Source organism: Phalangium opilio, unplaced genomic scaffold (genome assembly GCF_054372755.1).
Source record: "Phalangium opilio isolate 3A_F unplaced genomic scaffold, DU_Popi_V2 ptg000031l_1, whole genome shotgun sequence".
Lineage (NCBI taxonomy): Eukaryota > Metazoa > Arthropoda > Arachnida > Opiliones > Phalangiidae > Phalangium > Phalangium opilio.
Genome location: NW_028324158.1, coordinates 2,790,228 through 2,799,786, shown reverse-complemented (window position 1 = coordinate 2,799,786; position 9,559 = coordinate 2,790,228). Strand labels below are relative to the sequence as shown.

Genomic DNA, 9,559 nt, shown 5'->3' with positions numbered 1-9,559 from the left:
GCTTCATGTTATTAAACTAACAAAATGCATGAGTCTGATAGAGGTGGGATTCGAATCCACGCCATCGAAGAGACCGGTGCCTAAAACCAGCGCCTTAGACCACTCGGCCACTCTACCTGAAAGCAAAAGTAAACTCAGTCTATTAAGCAAAATCTTCACTTTAAAATTCTTAAAAACACAACAGACTGATAGAAGTGAGTTTCGAAACCACGCCTCCGAAGAGACTGGTACCTGAAACCGGCGCCTTAGACCACTCGGCCACTCTCCCTGGACAAACACTCGTCAACTAAGACAAATAAGCAAGAGCTTCATGTTATTAAACTAACAAAATGCATGAGTCTGATAGAGGTGGGATTCGAACCCACGCCTCCGTAGAGACTGGTGCCTAAAACCAGCGCCTTAGACCACTCGGCCACTCTACCTGAACACACTTGTCAACTCAGACAAATAAGCAAGAGCTTGATGTTATTAAACTAACAAAATGCATGAGTCTGATAGAGGTGGGATTCGAACCCACGCCTCCGAAGAGACTGGTGCCTAAAACCAGCGCCTTAGACCACTCGGCCACTCTACCTGAACACACTTGTCAACTCAGACAAATAAGCAAGAGCTTCATGTTATTAAACTAAGAAAATGCATGAGTGTGATAGAGGTTGGATTCGAACCCACGCCTCCGAAGAGACTGGTGCCTTAAACCAGCGCCTTAGACCACTCGGCCAATCTACCTGAACACACTTGTCAACTCAGACAAATAAGCAAGAGCTTCATGTTATTAAACTAAGAAAATGCATGAGTCTGATAGAGGTGGGTTTATAACCCACGCCTCCGAAGAGACTGGTGCCTTAAACCCGCGCCTTAGACCACTCGGCCACTCTACCTGAACACACACGTCAACTCAGACAAATAAGCAAGAGCTTCATGTTATTAAACTAAGAAAATGCTTGAGTCTGATAGAGGTGGGTTTCGAACCCACGCCTCCGAAGAGACTGGTGCCTTAAGCCAGCGCCTTAGACCACTCGGCCACTCTACCTGAACACACACGTCAACTCAGACAAATAAGCAAGAGCTTCATGTTATTAAACTAACAAAATGCATGAGTCTGATAGAGGTGGGATTCGAACCCACGCCTCCGAAAAGACTGGTGCCTAAAACCAGCGCCTTAGACCACTCGGCCACTCTACCTGAACACACTTGTCAACTCAGACAAATAAGCAAGAGCTTGATGTTATTAAACTAACAAAATGCATGAGTCTGATAGAGGTGGGATTCGAACCCACGCCTCCGAAGAGACTGGTGCCTAAAACCAGCGCCTTAGACCACTCGGCCACTCTACCTGAACACACTTGTCAACTCAGACAAATAAGCAAGAGCTTCATGTTATTAAACTAAGAAAATGCATGAGTGTGATAGAGGTTGGATTCGAACCCACGCCTCCGAAGAGACTGGTGCCTTAAACCAGCGCCTTAGACCACTCGGCCAATCTACCTGAACACACTTGTCAACTCAGACAAATAAGCAAGAGCTTCATGTTATTAAACTAAGAAAATGCATGAGTCTGATAGAGGTGGGTTTCGAACCCACGCCTCCGAAGAGACTGGTGCCTTAAGCCAGCGCCTTAGACCACTCGGCCACTCTACCTGAACACACACGTCAACTCAGACAAATAAGCAAGAGCTTCATGTTATTAAACTAACAAAATGCATGAGTCTGATAGAGGTGGGATTCGAACCCACGCCTCCGAAAAGACTGGTGCCTAAAACCAGGGCTTAGACCACTCGGCCACTCTACCTGAACACACTTGTCAACTCAGACAAATAAGCAAGAGCTTCATGTTATTAAACTAAGAAAATGCATGAGTGTGATAGAGGTTGGATTCGAACCCACGCCTCCGCAGAGACTGGTACCTGAAACCAGCGCCTTAGACCACTCGGCCACTCTACCTGGACAAACACTCGTCAACTAAGACAAATAAGCAAGAGCTTCATGTTATTAAACTAAGAAAATGCATGAGTCTGATAGAGGTGGGTTTCGAACCCACGCCTCCGAAGAGACTGGTGCCTTTAACCAGCGCCTTAGACCACTCGGCCAATCCACCTGAACACACTTGTCAACTCAGACAAATAAGCAAGAGCTTCATGTTATTAAACTAAGAAAATGCATGAGTCTGATAGAGGTGGGTTTCGAACCCACGCCTCCGAAGAGACTGGTGCCTTAAGCCAGCGCCTTAGACCACTCGGCCACTCTACCTGAACACACACGTCAACTCAGACAAATAAGCAAGAGCTTCATGTTATTAAACTAACAAAATGCATGAGTCTGATAGAGATGGGATTCGAACCCACGCCTCTGAAAAGACTGGTGCCTAAAACCAGCGCCTTAGACCACTCGGCCACTCTACCTGAACACACTTGTCAACTCAGACAAATAAGCAAGAGCTTGATGTTATTAAACTAACAAAATGCATGAGTCTGATAGAGGTGGGATTCGAACCCACGCCTCCGAAGAGACTGGTGCCTAAAACCAGCGCCTTAGACCACTCGGCTACTCTACCTGAACACACTTGTCAACTCAGACAAATAAGCAAGAGCTTCATGTTATTAAACTAAGAAAATGCATGAGTGTGATAGAGGTTGGATTCGAACCCACGCCTCCGAAGAGACTGGTGCCTTAAACCAGCGCCTTAGACCACTCGGCCAATCTACCTGAACACACTTGTCAACTCAGACAAATAAGCAAGAGCTTCATGTTATTAAACTAAGAAAATGCATGAGTCTGATAGAGGTGGGTTTATAACCCACGCCTCCGAAGAGACTGGTGCCTTAAACCCGCGCCTTAGACCACTCGGCCACTCTACCTGAACACACACGTCAACTCAGACAAATAAGCAAGAGCTTCATGTTATTAAACTAACAAAATGCATGAGTCTGATAGAGGAGGGATTCGAACCCACGCCTCCGAAGAGACTGGTGCCTAAAACCAGCGCCTTAGACCACTCGGCCACTCTACCTGAAAACACTTGTCAACTCAGACAAATAAGCAAGAGCTTCATGTTATTAAACTAAGAAAATGCATGAGTGTGATAGAGATGGGATTCGAACCCACGCCTCCGAAGAGACTGGTGCCTTAAACCAGCGCCTTAGACCACTCGGCCACTCTACCTGAACACACTTGTCAACTCAGACAAATAAGCAAGAGCTTCATGTTATTAAACTAAGAAAATGCATGAGTCTGATAGAGGTGGGTTTCGAACCCACGCCTCCGAAGAGACTGGTGCCTTAAGCCAGCGCCTTAGACCACTCGGCCACTCTACCTGAACACACACGTCAACTCAGACAAATAAGCAAGAGCTTCATGTTATTAAACTAACAAAATGCATGAGTCTGATAGAGGTGGGATTCGAACCCACGCCTCCGAAAAGACTGGTGCCTAAAACCAGGGCTTAGACCACTCGGCCACTCTACCTGAACACACTTGTCAACTCAGACAAATAAGCAAGAGCTTCATGTTATTAAACTAAGAAAATGCATGAGTGTGATAGAGGTTGGATTCGAACCCACGCCTCCGCAGAGACTGGTACCTGAAACCAGCGCCTTAGACCACTCGGCCACTCTACCTGGACAAACACTCGTCAACTAAGACAAATAAGCAAGAGCTTCATGTTATTAAACTAAGAAAATGCATGAGTCTGATAGAGGTGGGTTTCGAACCCACGCCTCCGAAGAGACTGGTGCCTTTAACCAGCGCCTTAGACCACTCGGCCAATCCACCTGAACACACTTGTCAACTCAGACAAATAAGCAAGAGCTTCATGTTATTAAACTAAGAAAATGCATGAGTCTGATAGAGGTGGGTTTCGAACCCACGCCTCCGAAGAGACTGGTGCCTTAAGCCAGCGCCTTAGACCACTCGGCCACTCTACCTGAACACACACGTCAACTCAGACAAATAAGCAAGAGCTTCATGTTATTAAACTAACAAAATGCATGAGTCTGATAGAGATGGGATTCGAACCCACGCCTCCGAAAAGACTGGTGCCTAAAACCAGCGCCTTAGACCACTCGGCCACTCTACCTGAACACACTTGTCAACTCAGACAAATAAGCAAGAGCTTGATGTTATTAAACTAACAAAATGCATGAGTCTGATAGAGGTGGGATTCGAACCCACGCCTCCGAAGAGACTGGTGCCTAAAACCAGCGCCTTAGACCACTCGGCTACTCTACCTGAACACACTTGTCAACTCAGACAAATAAGCAAGAGCTTCATGTTATTAAACTAAGAAAATGCATGAGTGTGATAGAGGTTGGATTCGAACCCACGCCTCCGAAGAGACTGGTGCCTTAAACCAGCGCCTTAGACCACTCGGCCAATCTACCTGAACACACTTGTCAACTCAGACAAATAAGCAAGAGCTTCATGTTATTAAACTAAGAAAATGCATGAGTCTGATAGAGGTGGGTTTATAACCCACGCCTCCGAAGAGACTGGTGCCTTAAACCCGCGCCTTAGACCACTCGGCCACTCTACCTGAACACACACGTCAACTCAGACAAATAAGCAAGAGCTTCATGTTATTAAACTAACAAAATGCATGAGTCTGATAGAGGAGGGATTCGAACCCACGCCTCCGAAGAGACTGGTGCCTAAAACCAGCGCCTTAGACCACTCGGCCACTCTACCTGAAAACACTTGTCAACTCAGACAAATAAGCAAGAGCTTCATGTTATTAAACTAAGAAAATGCATGAGTGTGATAGAGATGGGATTCGAACCCACGCCTCCGAAGAGACTGGTGCCTTAAACCAGCGCCTTAGACCACTCGGCCACTCTACCTGAACACACTTGTCAACTCAGACAAATAAGCAAGAGCTTCATGTTATTAAACTAAGAAAATGCATGAGTCTGATAGAGGTGGGTTTCGAACCCACGCCTCCGAAGAGACTGGTGCCTTAAGCCAGCGCCTTAGACCACTCGGCCACTCTACCTGAACACACACGTCAACTCAGACAAATAAGCAAGAGCTTCATGTTATTAAACTAACAAAATGCATGAGTCTGATAGAGGTGGGTTTCGAACCCACGCCTCCGAAGAGACTGGTGCCTTAAACCAGCGCCTTAGACCACTCGGCCACTCTACCTGAACACACACGTCAACTCAGACAAATAAGCAAGAGCTTCATGTTATTAAACTAAGAAAATGCATGAGTCTGATAGAGGTGGGATTCGAACCCACGCCTCCGAAGAGACTGGTGCCTAAAACCAGCGCCTTAGACCACTCGGTCACTCTACCTGAACACACTTGTCAGCTCAGACAAATAAGCAAGAGCTTCATGTTATTAAACTAAGAAAATGCATGAGTGTGATAGAGGTGGGATTCGAACCCACGCCTCCGAAGAGACTGGTACCTGAAACCACCGCCTTAGACCACTCGGCCACTCTACCTGGACAAACACTCGTCAACTAAGACAAATAAGCAAGAGCTTCATGTTATTAAACTAACAAAATGCTTGAGTCTGATAGAGGTGGGATTCGAACCCACGCCTCCGAAGAGACTGGTGCCTAAAACCAGCGCCTTAGACCACTCGGCCACTCTACCTTAACACACTTGTCAACTCAGACAAATAAGCAAGAGCTTCATGTTATTAAACTAAGAAAATGAATGAAGTCTGATAGAGGTGGGTTTCGAACCCACGCCTCCGAAGAGACTGGTGCCTTAAACCAGCGCCTTAGACCACTCGGCCACTCTACCTGCACACACACGTTAACTCAGACAAATAAGCAAGAGCTTCATGTTATTAAACTAAGAAAATGCATGAGTCTGATAGAGGTGGGATTCGAACCCACGCCTCCGAAGAGACTGGTGCCTAAAACCAGCGCCTTAGACCACTCGGTCACTCTACCTGAACACACTTGTCAGCTCAGACAAATAAGCAAGAGCTTCATGTTATTAAACTAAGAAAATGCGTGAGTGTGATAGAGGTGGGATTCGAACCCACGCCTCCGAAGAGACTGGTACCTGAAACCAGCGCCTTAGACCACTCGGCCACTCTACCTGGACAAACACTCGTCAACTAAGACAAATAAGCAAGAGCTTCATGTTATTAAACTAACAAAATGCTTGAGTCTGATAGAGGTGGGATTCGAACCCACGCCTCCGAAGAGACTGGTGCCTAAAACCAGCGCCTTAGACCACTCGGCCACTCTACCTTAACACACTTGTCAACTCAGACAAATAAGCAAGAGCTTCATGTTATTAAACTAAGAAAATGCATGAGTCTGATAGAGGTGGGTTTCGAACCCACGCCTCCGAAGAGACTGGTGCCTTAAACCAGCGCCTTAGACCACTCGGCCACTCTACCTGAACACACACGTCAACTCAGACAAATAAGCAAGAGCTTCATGTTATTAAACTAACAAAATGCATGAGTCTGATAGAGGTGGGATTCGAACCCACGCCTCCGAAGAGACAGGTGCCTTAAACCAGCGCCTTAGACCACTCGGCCACTCTACCTGAACACACTTGTCAACTCAGAGAAATAAGCAAGAGCTTCATGTTATTAAACTAAGAAAATGCATGAGTCTGATAGAGGTGGGTTTCGAACCCACGCCTCCGAAGAGACTGGTGCCTTAAACCAGCGCCTCAGACCACTCGGCCACTCTACCTGGACAAACACTCGTCAACTAAGACAAATAAGCAAGAGCTTCATGTTATTAAACTAACAAAATGCATGAGTCTGATAGAGGTGGGACTCGAACCCACGCCTCCGAAGAGACCGGTGCCTAAAACCAGCGCCTTAGACCACTCGGCCACTCTACCTGAAAACAAAAGAAAACTCAGTCTATTTAGCAAAATCTTCTCTTTAAAATTCTTAAAAACACAACAGACTGATTGAGGTGAGATTCGAAACCACGCTTCCGAAGAGACTGGTACCTGAAACCAGCACCTTAGACCACACGGCCACTCTACCTGAACACACACGTCAGCTCAGACAAATGAGCAAGAGCTTCATGTTATTAAACTAAGAAAATGCATGCGTCTGATAGAGATGGGATTCGAACCCACGCCTCCGAAGAGACTGATGCCTTAAACCAGCGCCTTAGACCACTCGGCCACTCTACCTGAACACACTTGTCAACTCAGACAAATAAGCAAGAGCATCATGTTATAAAACTAAGAAAATGCATGCGTCTGATAGAGGTGGGTTTCGAACCCACGCCTCCGAAGAGACTGGTGCCTTAAACCAGCGCCTTAGACCACTCGGCCACTCTACCTGAACACAAACGTCAACTAAGACAAATAAGCAAGAGCTTCATGTTATTAAATTAACAAAATGCATGAGTCTGATAGAGGTGGGATTCGAACCCACGCCTTCGAAGAGACCGGTGCCTAAAACCATCGCCTTAGACCACTCGGCCACTCTACCTGAAAACAAAAGTAAACTCAGTCTATTAAGCAAAATCTTCACTTTAAAATTCTTAAAAACACAACAGGCTGATAGAGGTGAGATTCGAAACCACGCCTCCGAAGAGACTGGTACCTGAAACCAGCACCTTAGACCACACGGCCACTCTAACTGAACACACTTTTCTGCTCAGACAAATAAGCAAGAGATTCATGTTATTAAACTAAGAAAATGCGTGAGTCTGATAGAGGTGGGATTCGAACCCACGCCTCCGAAGAGACTGGTGCCTTAAAGCAGCGCCTTAGACCAGTCGGCCACTCTACCTGAACAAACACGTCAACTAAGACAAATAGGCAAGAGCTTCATGTTATTAAACTAAAAAAATGCATGAGTCTGATAGAGGTGGGATTCGAAACCACGCCTCCGAAGAGACCGGTGCCTAAAACCAGCGCCTTAGACCACTCGGCCACTCTACCTGAAAACAAAAGTAAACTCAGTCTATTAAGCAAAATCTTCACTTTAAAATTCTTAAAAACACAAAAGACTGATTGAGGTGAGATTCGAAACCACGCTTCCGAAGAGACTGGTACCTGAAACCAGCACCTTGGACCACATGGCCACTCTACCTGAACACACACGTCAGCTCAGACAAATGAGCAAGAGCTTCATGTTATTAAACTATGAAAATGCATGAATCTCAAAGAGGTGGGATTCGAACCCACGCCCCCGAAGAGACTGGTACCTGAAACCAGCGCCTTAGACCACTCGGCCACTCTAACTGAACACACTTTTCAACTCAGACAAATAAGCAAGACCTTCATGTTATTAAACTAAGAAAATGCATGACTCTGATAGAGGTGGGATTCGAACCCACGCCTCCGAAGAGACTGGTGCCTTAAACCAGCGCCTTAGACCACTCGGCCACTCTACCTGAAAACAAAAGTAAACTCAGTCTATTAAGCAAAATCTTCACTTTAAAATTCTTACAAACACAACAGACTGATAGGGGTGAGATTCGAACCCACGCCTCCGAATAGACTGGTACCTGAAACCAGCGCCTTAGACCACTCGGCCACTCTACCTGAACACACCTGTCAACTCAGACAAATAAGCAAGAGCTTCATGTTATTAAACTAAGAAAATGCATGAGTCTGATAGAGGTGGGATTCGAACCCACGCCTCCGAAGAGACTGGTGCCTTAAACCAACGCCTTAGACCACTCGGCCACTCTACCTGAACACACACGTCAACTAAGACAAATAAGCAAAAGCTTCATGTTATTAAACTAACAAAATGCATGAGTCTGATAGAGGTGGGATTCGAATCCACGCCATCGAAGAGACCGGTGCCCAAAACCAGCGCCTTAGACCACTCGGCCACTCTACCTGAAAACAAAAGAAAACTCAGTCTATTTAGCAAAATCTTCACTTTAAAATTCTTAAAAACACAACAGACTGATAGATGTGAGATTCGAAACCACGCCTTCGAAGAGACTGGTACCTGAAACCAGCGCCTTAGACCACTCGGCCACTCTACCTGGACAAACACTCGTCAACTAAGACAAAAAAGCAAGAGCTTCATGTTATTAAACTAACAAAATGCATGAGTCTGATAGAGGTGGGATTCGAACCCACGCCTCCGAAGAGACAGGTGCCGTAAACCAGCGCCTTAGACCACTCGGCCACTCTACCTGAACACACTTGTCAACTCAGAGAAATAAGCAAGAGCTTCATGTTATTAAACTAAGAAAATGCATGAGTCTGATAGAGGTGGGTTTCGAACCCACGCCTCCGAAGAGACTGGTGCCTTAAACCAGCGCCTCAGACCACTCGGCCACTCTACCTGGACAAACACTCGTCAACTAAGACAAATAAGCAAGAGCTTCATGTTATTAAACTAACAAAATGCATGAGTCTGATAGAGGTGGGATTCGAACCCATGCCTCCGAAGAGACCGGTGCCTAAAACCAGCGCCTTAGACCACTCGGCCACTCTACCTGAAAACAAAAGAAAACTCAGTCTATTTAGCAAAAACTTCACTTTAAAATTCTTAAAAACACAACAGACCGATTGAGGTGAGATTCGAAACCACGCTTCCGAAGAGACTGGTACCTGAAACCAGCACCTTAGACCACACGGCCACTCTACCTGAACACACA

At 46.1% G+C, this 9,559-nt stretch overlaps 45 non-coding genes across 45 annotated transcripts; all 45 read right to left on the bottom strand.

Moving 5' to 3' along the window:
- Nucleotides 1-35: 35 nt before the first annotated feature.
- On the bottom strand, nt 36-117 carry TRNAL-UAG (transfer RNA leucine (anticodon UAG)). Its single transcript has one exon. It is a non-coding gene; the product is annotated as a tRNA-Leu (tRNA).
- A 223-nt stretch (nt 118-340) lies between these two features.
- Nucleotides 341-422, bottom strand: TRNAL-UAG (transfer RNA leucine (anticodon UAG)). The gene has a single exon. It is a non-coding gene; the product is annotated as a tRNA-Leu (tRNA).
- Nucleotides 423-492: 70 nt separating this feature from the next.
- Nucleotides 493-574, bottom strand: TRNAL-UAG (transfer RNA leucine (anticodon UAG)). The gene has a single exon. It is a non-coding gene; the product is annotated as a tRNA-Leu (tRNA).
- Nucleotides 575-948: 374 nt separating this feature from the next.
- Nucleotides 949-1,030, bottom strand: TRNAL-AAG (transfer RNA leucine (anticodon AAG)). Its single transcript has one exon. It is a non-coding gene; the product is annotated as a tRNA-Leu (tRNA).
- Nucleotides 1,031-1,100: 70 nt separating this feature from the next.
- TRNAL-UAG (transfer RNA leucine (anticodon UAG)) lies at nt 1,101-1,182 on the bottom strand. The gene has a single exon. It is a non-coding gene; the product is annotated as a tRNA-Leu (tRNA).
- Nucleotides 1,183-1,252: 70 nt separating this feature from the next.
- Nucleotides 1,253-1,334, bottom strand: TRNAL-UAG (transfer RNA leucine (anticodon UAG)). Its single transcript has one exon. It is a non-coding gene; the product is annotated as a tRNA-Leu (tRNA).
- A 222-nt stretch (nt 1,335-1,556) lies between these two features.
- Nucleotides 1,557-1,638, bottom strand: TRNAL-AAG (transfer RNA leucine (anticodon AAG)). The gene has a single exon. It is a non-coding gene; the product is annotated as a tRNA-Leu (tRNA).
- A 70-nt stretch (nt 1,639-1,708) lies between these two features.
- Nucleotides 1,709-1,789, bottom strand: TRNAL-UAG (transfer RNA leucine (anticodon UAG)). Its single transcript has one exon. It is a non-coding gene; the product is annotated as a tRNA-Leu (tRNA).
- A 70-nt stretch (nt 1,790-1,859) lies between these two features.
- On the bottom strand, nt 1,860-1,941 carry TRNAL-CAG (transfer RNA leucine (anticodon CAG)). The gene has a single exon. It is a non-coding gene; the product is annotated as a tRNA-Leu (tRNA).
- A 224-nt stretch (nt 1,942-2,165) lies between these two features.
- Nucleotides 2,166-2,247, bottom strand: TRNAL-AAG (transfer RNA leucine (anticodon AAG)). Its single transcript has one exon. It is a non-coding gene; the product is annotated as a tRNA-Leu (tRNA).
- A 70-nt stretch (nt 2,248-2,317) lies between these two features.
- On the bottom strand, nt 2,318-2,399 carry TRNAL-UAG (transfer RNA leucine (anticodon UAG)). The gene has a single exon. It is a non-coding gene; the product is annotated as a tRNA-Leu (tRNA).
- A 70-nt stretch (nt 2,400-2,469) lies between these two features.
- Nucleotides 2,470-2,551, bottom strand: TRNAL-UAG (transfer RNA leucine (anticodon UAG)). Its single transcript has one exon. It is a non-coding gene; the product is annotated as a tRNA-Leu (tRNA).
- Nucleotides 2,552-2,925: 374 nt separating this feature from the next.
- Nucleotides 2,926-3,007, bottom strand: TRNAL-UAG (transfer RNA leucine (anticodon UAG)). The gene has a single exon. It is a non-coding gene; the product is annotated as a tRNA-Leu (tRNA).
- A 70-nt stretch (nt 3,008-3,077) lies between these two features.
- TRNAL-AAG (transfer RNA leucine (anticodon AAG)) lies at nt 3,078-3,159 on the bottom strand. The gene has a single exon. It is a non-coding gene; the product is annotated as a tRNA-Leu (tRNA).
- A 70-nt stretch (nt 3,160-3,229) lies between these two features.
- Nucleotides 3,230-3,311, bottom strand: TRNAL-AAG (transfer RNA leucine (anticodon AAG)). The gene has a single exon. It is a non-coding gene; the product is annotated as a tRNA-Leu (tRNA).
- A 70-nt stretch (nt 3,312-3,381) lies between these two features.
- Nucleotides 3,382-3,462, bottom strand: TRNAL-UAG (transfer RNA leucine (anticodon UAG)). Its single transcript has one exon. It is a non-coding gene; the product is annotated as a tRNA-Leu (tRNA).
- A 70-nt stretch (nt 3,463-3,532) lies between these two features.
- TRNAL-CAG (transfer RNA leucine (anticodon CAG)) lies at nt 3,533-3,614 on the bottom strand. Its single transcript has one exon. It is a non-coding gene; the product is annotated as a tRNA-Leu (tRNA).
- A 224-nt stretch (nt 3,615-3,838) lies between these two features.
- On the bottom strand, nt 3,839-3,920 carry TRNAL-AAG (transfer RNA leucine (anticodon AAG)). Its single transcript has one exon. It is a non-coding gene; the product is annotated as a tRNA-Leu (tRNA).
- A 70-nt stretch (nt 3,921-3,990) lies between these two features.
- Nucleotides 3,991-4,072, bottom strand: TRNAL-UAG (transfer RNA leucine (anticodon UAG)). The gene has a single exon. It is a non-coding gene; the product is annotated as a tRNA-Leu (tRNA).
- Nucleotides 4,073-4,142: 70 nt separating this feature from the next.
- TRNAL-UAG (transfer RNA leucine (anticodon UAG)) lies at nt 4,143-4,224 on the bottom strand. The gene has a single exon. It is a non-coding gene; the product is annotated as a tRNA-Leu (tRNA).
- A 374-nt stretch (nt 4,225-4,598) lies between these two features.
- Nucleotides 4,599-4,680, bottom strand: TRNAL-UAG (transfer RNA leucine (anticodon UAG)). Its single transcript has one exon. It is a non-coding gene; the product is annotated as a tRNA-Leu (tRNA).
- A 70-nt stretch (nt 4,681-4,750) lies between these two features.
- TRNAL-AAG (transfer RNA leucine (anticodon AAG)) lies at nt 4,751-4,832 on the bottom strand. The gene has a single exon. It is a non-coding gene; the product is annotated as a tRNA-Leu (tRNA).
- A 70-nt stretch (nt 4,833-4,902) lies between these two features.
- On the bottom strand, nt 4,903-4,984 carry TRNAL-AAG (transfer RNA leucine (anticodon AAG)). The gene has a single exon. It is a non-coding gene; the product is annotated as a tRNA-Leu (tRNA).
- A 70-nt stretch (nt 4,985-5,054) lies between these two features.
- On the bottom strand, nt 5,055-5,136 carry TRNAL-AAG (transfer RNA leucine (anticodon AAG)). The gene has a single exon. It is a non-coding gene; the product is annotated as a tRNA-Leu (tRNA).
- A 70-nt stretch (nt 5,137-5,206) lies between these two features.
- Nucleotides 5,207-5,288, bottom strand: TRNAL-UAG (transfer RNA leucine (anticodon UAG)). Its single transcript has one exon. It is a non-coding gene; the product is annotated as a tRNA-Leu (tRNA).
- Nucleotides 5,289-5,358: 70 nt separating this feature from the next.
- On the bottom strand, nt 5,359-5,440 carry TRNAL-CAG (transfer RNA leucine (anticodon CAG)). Its single transcript has one exon. It is a non-coding gene; the product is annotated as a tRNA-Leu (tRNA).
- Nucleotides 5,441-5,512: 72 nt separating this feature from the next.
- On the bottom strand, nt 5,513-5,594 carry TRNAL-UAG (transfer RNA leucine (anticodon UAG)). Its single transcript has one exon. It is a non-coding gene; the product is annotated as a tRNA-Leu (tRNA).
- A 71-nt stretch (nt 5,595-5,665) lies between these two features.
- TRNAL-AAG (transfer RNA leucine (anticodon AAG)) lies at nt 5,666-5,747 on the bottom strand. The gene has a single exon. It is a non-coding gene; the product is annotated as a tRNA-Leu (tRNA).
- Nucleotides 5,748-5,817: 70 nt separating this feature from the next.
- Nucleotides 5,818-5,899, bottom strand: TRNAL-UAG (transfer RNA leucine (anticodon UAG)). The gene has a single exon. It is a non-coding gene; the product is annotated as a tRNA-Leu (tRNA).
- A 70-nt stretch (nt 5,900-5,969) lies between these two features.
- TRNAL-CAG (transfer RNA leucine (anticodon CAG)) lies at nt 5,970-6,051 on the bottom strand. Its single transcript has one exon. It is a non-coding gene; the product is annotated as a tRNA-Leu (tRNA).
- A 72-nt stretch (nt 6,052-6,123) lies between these two features.
- On the bottom strand, nt 6,124-6,205 carry TRNAL-UAG (transfer RNA leucine (anticodon UAG)). Its single transcript has one exon. It is a non-coding gene; the product is annotated as a tRNA-Leu (tRNA).
- A 70-nt stretch (nt 6,206-6,275) lies between these two features.
- On the bottom strand, nt 6,276-6,357 carry TRNAL-AAG (transfer RNA leucine (anticodon AAG)). Its single transcript has one exon. It is a non-coding gene; the product is annotated as a tRNA-Leu (tRNA).
- Nucleotides 6,358-6,427: 70 nt separating this feature from the next.
- Nucleotides 6,428-6,509, bottom strand: TRNAL-AAG (transfer RNA leucine (anticodon AAG)). The gene has a single exon. It is a non-coding gene; the product is annotated as a tRNA-Leu (tRNA).
- A 70-nt stretch (nt 6,510-6,579) lies between these two features.
- On the bottom strand, nt 6,580-6,661 carry TRNAL-AAG (transfer RNA leucine (anticodon AAG)). Its single transcript has one exon. It is a non-coding gene; the product is annotated as a tRNA-Leu (tRNA).
- A 72-nt stretch (nt 6,662-6,733) lies between these two features.
- Nucleotides 6,734-6,815, bottom strand: TRNAL-UAG (transfer RNA leucine (anticodon UAG)). The gene has a single exon. It is a non-coding gene; the product is annotated as a tRNA-Leu (tRNA).
- A 221-nt stretch (nt 6,816-7,036) lies between these two features.
- On the bottom strand, nt 7,037-7,118 carry TRNAL-AAG (transfer RNA leucine (anticodon AAG)). The gene has a single exon. It is a non-coding gene; the product is annotated as a tRNA-Leu (tRNA).
- A 70-nt stretch (nt 7,119-7,188) lies between these two features.
- On the bottom strand, nt 7,189-7,270 carry TRNAL-AAG (transfer RNA leucine (anticodon AAG)). The gene has a single exon. It is a non-coding gene; the product is annotated as a tRNA-Leu (tRNA).
- A 70-nt stretch (nt 7,271-7,340) lies between these two features.
- Nucleotides 7,341-7,422, bottom strand: TRNAL-UAG (transfer RNA leucine (anticodon UAG)). Its single transcript has one exon. It is a non-coding gene; the product is annotated as a tRNA-Leu (tRNA).
- Nucleotides 7,423-7,643: 221 nt separating this feature from the next.
- On the bottom strand, nt 7,644-7,725 carry TRNAL-AAG (transfer RNA leucine (anticodon AAG)). Its single transcript has one exon. It is a non-coding gene; the product is annotated as a tRNA-Leu (tRNA).
- A 70-nt stretch (nt 7,726-7,795) lies between these two features.
- On the bottom strand, nt 7,796-7,877 carry TRNAL-UAG (transfer RNA leucine (anticodon UAG)). The gene has a single exon. It is a non-coding gene; the product is annotated as a tRNA-Leu (tRNA).
- A 373-nt stretch (nt 7,878-8,250) lies between these two features.
- TRNAL-AAG (transfer RNA leucine (anticodon AAG)) lies at nt 8,251-8,332 on the bottom strand. Its single transcript has one exon. It is a non-coding gene; the product is annotated as a tRNA-Leu (tRNA).
- Nucleotides 8,333-8,553: 221 nt separating this feature from the next.
- On the bottom strand, nt 8,554-8,635 carry TRNAL-AAG (transfer RNA leucine (anticodon AAG)). Its single transcript has one exon. It is a non-coding gene; the product is annotated as a tRNA-Leu (tRNA).
- Nucleotides 8,636-9,010: 375 nt separating this feature from the next.
- TRNAR-ACG (transfer RNA arginine (anticodon ACG)) lies at nt 9,011-9,092 on the bottom strand. The gene has a single exon. It is a non-coding gene; the product is annotated as a tRNA-Arg (tRNA).
- Nucleotides 9,093-9,162: 70 nt separating this feature from the next.
- On the bottom strand, nt 9,163-9,244 carry TRNAL-AAG (transfer RNA leucine (anticodon AAG)). The gene has a single exon. It is a non-coding gene; the product is annotated as a tRNA-Leu (tRNA).
- A 72-nt stretch (nt 9,245-9,316) lies between these two features.
- Nucleotides 9,317-9,398, bottom strand: TRNAL-UAG (transfer RNA leucine (anticodon UAG)). Its single transcript has one exon. It is a non-coding gene; the product is annotated as a tRNA-Leu (tRNA).
- Nucleotides 9,399-9,559: the final 161 nt, after the last annotated feature.